The sequence below is a fragment of the Syngnathus scovelli genome, unplaced genomic scaffold, assembly GCF_024217435.2.
Source record: "Syngnathus scovelli strain Florida unplaced genomic scaffold, RoL_Ssco_1.2 HiC_scaffold_61, whole genome shotgun sequence".
Classification (NCBI taxonomy): Eukaryota; Metazoa; Chordata; class Actinopteri; order Syngnathiformes; family Syngnathidae; genus Syngnathus; species Syngnathus scovelli.
The window spans coordinates 40,001-45,000 of NW_026061643.1; positions in this window are offsets into that span (position 1 = coordinate 40,001).

The following is a 5,000-nucleotide window of genomic DNA, read 5'->3' on the forward strand; positions in this document are numbered from 1 at the left end:
TCGGCCACTTGGCTCGTGCGCACGGCCTCCCGGATGTGCCGGGCGGGTGCGCGAGCTCGCCGGCCGCTGGAAGTCGAATGAGGCGCCGCGACCACCTCCGCGGTGCTTATAAACAGCCGATCCGCTCGGCGGGGGCTATTTTCGGCCACTTGGCTCGTGCGCACGGCCTCCCGGATGTGCCGGGCGGGTGCGCGGGCTCGCCTGCCGCTGGAAGTCGAATGAGGCGCCGCGACCACCTCCGCGGTGCTTATAAACAGCCGATCCGCTCGGCGGGGGCTATTTTCGGCCACTTGGCTCGTGCGCACGGCCTCCCGGATGTGCCGGGCGGGTGCGCGAGCTCGCCGGCCGCTGGAAGTCGAATGAGGCGCCGCAACCACCCCCGCGGTGCTTATAAACAGCCGATCCGCTCGGCGGGGGCTATTTTCGGCCACTTGGCTCGTGCGCACGGCCTCCCGGATGTGCCAGGCGGGTGCGCGGGCTCGCCGGCCGCTGGAAGTCGAATGAGGCGCCGCGACCACCTCCGCGGTGCTTATAAACAGCCGATCCGCTCGGCGGGGGCTATTTTCGGCCACTTGGCTCGTGCGCACGGCCTCCCGGATGTGCCGGGCGGGTGCGCGAGCTCGCCGGCCGCTGGAAGTCGAATGAGGCGCCGCGACCACCTCCGCGGTGCTTATAAACAGCCGATCCGCTCGGCGGGGGCTATTTTCGGCCACTTGGCTCGTGCGCACGGCCTCCCGGATGTGCCGGGCGGGTGCGCGAGCTCGCCGGCCGCTGGAAGTCGAATGAGGCGCCGCGACCACCTCCGCGGTGCTTATAAACAGCCGATCCGCTCGGCGGGGGCTATTTTCGGCCACTTGGCTCGTGCGCACGGCCTCCCGGATGTGCCGGGCGGGTGCGCGAGCTCGCCGGCCGCTGGAAGTCGAATGAGGCGCCGCGACCACCTCCGCGGTGCTTATAAACAGCCGATCCGATCGGCGGGGGCTATTTTCGGCCACTTGGCTCGTGCACACGGCCTCCCGGATGTGCCGGGCGGGTGCGCGAGCTCGCCGGCCGCTGGAAGTCGAATGAGGCGCCGCGACCACCTCCGCGGTGCTTACAAACAGCCGATCCGCTCGGCGGGGGCTATTTTCGTCCACTTGGCTCGTGCGCACGGCCTCCCGGATGTGCCGGGCGGGTGCGCGAGCTCGCCGGCCGCTGGAAGTCGAATGAGGCGCCGCGACCACCTCCGCGGTGCTTATAAACAGCCGATCCGCTCGGCGGGGGCTATTTTCGGCCACTTGGCTCGTGCGCACGGCCTCCCGGATGTGCCGGGCGGGTGCGCGAGCTCGCCGGCCGCTGGAAGTCGAATGAGGCGCCGCGACCACCTCCGCGGTGCTTATAAACAGCCGATCCGCTCGGCGGGGGCTATTTTCGGCCACTTGGCTCGTGCGCACGGCCTCCCGGATGTGCCGGGTGGGTGCGCGAGCTCGCCGGCCGCTGGAAGTCGAATGAGGCGCCGCGACCACCTCCGCGGTGCTTATAAACAGCCGATCCGCTCGGCGGGGGCTATTTTCGGCCACTTGGCTCGTGCGCACGGCCTCCCGGATGTGCCGGGCGGGTGCGCGAGCTCGCCGGCCGCTGGAAGTCGAATGAGGCGCCGCGACCACCTCCGCGGTGCTTATAAACAGCCGATCCGCTCGGCGGGGGCTATTTTCGGCCACTTGGCTCGTGCACACGGCCTCCCGGATGTGCCGGGCGGGTGCGCGAGCTCGCCGGCCGCTGGAAGTCGAATGAGGCGCCGCGACCACCTCCGCGGTGCTTATAAACAGCCGATCCGCTCGGCGGGGGCTATTTTCGGCCACTTGGCTCGTGCGCACAGCCTCCCGGATGTGCCGGGCGGGTGCGCGAGCTCGCCGGCCGCTGGAAGTCGAATGAGGCGCCGCGACCACCTCCGCGGTGCTTATAAACAGCCGATCCGCTCGGCGGGGGCTATTTTCGGCCACTTGGCTCGTGCGCACGGCCTCCCGGATGTGCCGGGCGGGTGCGCGAGCTCGCCGGCCGCTTGAAGTCGAATGAGGCGCCGCGACCACCTCCGCGGTGCTTATAAACAGCCGATCCGCTCGGCGGGGGCTATTTTCGGCCACTTGGCTCGTGCGCACGGCCTCCCGGATGTGCCGGGCGGGTGCGCGAGCTCGCCGGCCGCTGGAAGTCGAATGAGGCGCCGCGACCACCTCCGCGGTGCTTATAAACTGCCGATCCGCTCGGCGGGGGCTATTTTCGGCCACTTGGCTCGTGCGCACGGCCTCCCGGATGTGCCGGGCGGGTGCGCGAGCTCGCCGGCCGCTGGAAGTCGAATGAGGCGCCGCGACCACCTCCGCGGTGCTTATAAACAGCCGATCCGCTCGGCGGGGGCTATTTTCGGCCACTTGGCTCGTGCGCACGGCCTCCCGGATGTGCCGGGCGGGTGCGCGAGCTCGCCGGCCGCTGGAAGTCGAATGAGGCGCCGCGACCACCTCCGCGGTGCTTACAAACAGCCGATCCGCTCGGCGGGGGCTATTTTCGTCCACTTGGCTCGTGCGCACGGCCTCCCGGATATGCCGGGCGGGTGCGCGAGCTCGCCGGCCGCTGGAAGTCGAATGAGGCGCCGCGACCACCTCCGCGGTGCTTATAAACAGCCGATCCGATCGGCGGGGGCTATTTTCGGCCACTTGGCTCGTGCGCACGGCCTCCCGGATGTGCCGGGCGGGTGCGCGAGCTCGCCGGCCGCTGGAAGTCGAATGAGGCGCCGCGACCACCTCCGCGGTGCTTACAAACAGCCGATCCGCTCGGCGGGGGCTATTTTCGTCCACTTGGCTCGTGCGCACGGCCTCCCGGATGTGCCGGGCGGGTGCGCGAGCTCGCCGGCCGCTGGAAGTCGAATGAGGCGCCGCGACCACCTCCGCGGTGCTTATAAACAGCCGATCCGCTCGGCGGGGGCTATTTTCGGCCACTTGGCTCGTGCGCACGGCCTCCCGGATGTGCCGGGCGGGTGCGCGAGCTCGCCGGCCGCTGGAAGTCGAGTGAGGCGCCGCGGCCACCTCCGCGGTGCTTATAAACAGCCGATCCGCTCGGCGGGGGCTATTTTCGGCCACTTGGCTCGTGCGCACGGCCTCCCGGATGTGCCGGGCGGGTGCGCGGGCTCGCCTGCCGCTGGAAGTCGAATGAGGCGCCGCGACCACCTCCGCGGTGCTTATAAACAGCCGATCCGCTCGGCGGGGGCTATTTTCGGCCACTTGGCTCGTGCGCACGGCCTCCCGGATGTGCCGGGCGGGTGCGCGAGCTCGCCGGCCGCTGGAAGTCGAATGAGGCGCCGCGACCACCTCCGCGGTGCTTATAAACAGCCGATCCGCTCGGCGGGGGCTATTTTCGGCCACTTGGCTCGTGCGCACGGCCTCCCGGATGTGCCGGGCGGGTGCGCGAGCTCGCCGGCCGCTGGAAGTCGAATGAGGCGCCGCGACCACCTCCGCGGTGCTTACAAACAGCCGATCCGCTCGGCGGGGGCTATTTTCGTCCACTTGGCTCGTGCGCACGGCCTCCCGGATATGCCGGGCGGGTGCGCGAGCTCGCCGGCTGCTGGAAGTCGAATGAGGCGCCGCGACCACCTCCGCGGTGCTTATAAACAGCCGATCCGATCGGCGGGGGCTATTTTCGGCCACTTGGCTCGTGCGCACGGCCTCCCGGATGTGCCGGGCGGGTGCGCGAGCTCGCCGGCCGCTGGAAGTCGAATGAGGCGCCGCGACCACCTCCGCGGTGCTTACAAACAGCCGATCCGCTCGGCGGGGGCTATTTTCGTCCACTTGGCTCGTGCGCACGGCCTCCCAGATGTGCCGGGCGGGTGCGCGAGCTCGCCGGCCGCTGGAAGTCGAATGAGGCGCCGCGACCACCTCCGCGGTGCTTATAAACAGCCGATCCGCTCGGCGGGGGCTATTTTCGGCCACTTGGCTCGTGCGCACGGCCTCCCGGATGTGCCGGGCGGGTGCGCGAGCTCGCCGGCCGCTGGAAGTCGAATGAGGCGCCGCGGCCACCTCCGCGGTGCTTATAAACAGCCGATCCGCTCGGCGGGGGCTATTTTCGGCCACTTGGCTCGTGCGCACGGCCTCCCGGATGTGCCGGGCGGGTGCGCGGGCTCGCCTGCCGCTGGAAGTCGAATGAGGCGCCGCGACCACCTCCGCGGTGCTTATAAACAGCCGATCCGCTCGGCGGGGGCTATTTTCGGCCACTTGGCTCGTGCGCACGGCCTCCCGGATGTGCCGGGCGGGTGCGCGAGCTCGCCGGCCGCTGGAAGTCGAATGAGGCGCCGCAACCACCCCCGCGGTGCTTATAAACAGCCGATCCGCTCGGCGGGGGCTATTTTCGGCCACTTGGCTCGTGCGCACGGCCTCCCGGATGTGCCAGGCGGGTGCGCGGGCTCGCCGGCCGCTGGAAGTCGAATGAGGCGCCGCGACCACCTCCGCGGTGCTTATAAACAGCCGATCCGCTCGGCGGGGGCTATTTTCGGCCACTTGGCTCGTGCGCACGGCCTCCCGGATGTGCCGGGCGGGTGCGCGAGCTCGCCGGCCGCTTGAAGTCGAATGAGGCGCCGCGACCACCTCCGCGGTGCTTATAAACAGCCGATCCGCTCGGCGGGGGCTATTTTCGTCCACTTGGCTCGTGCGCACGGCCTCCCGGATGTGCCGGGCGGGTGCGCGAGCTCGCCGGCCGCTGGAAGTCGAATGAGGCGCCGCGACCACCTCCGCGGTGCTTATAAACAGCCGATCCGCTCGGCGGGGGCTATTTTCGGCCACTTGGCTCGTGCGCACGGCCTCCCGGATGTGCCGGGCGGGTGCGCGAGCTCGCCGGCCGCTGGAAGTCGAATGAGGCGCCGGGGCCACCTCCGCGGTACTTATAAACAGCCGATCCGCTCGGCGGGGGCTATTTTCGGCCACTTGGCTCGTGCGCACGGCCTCCCGGATGTGCCGGGCGGGTGCGCGAGCTCGCCGGCC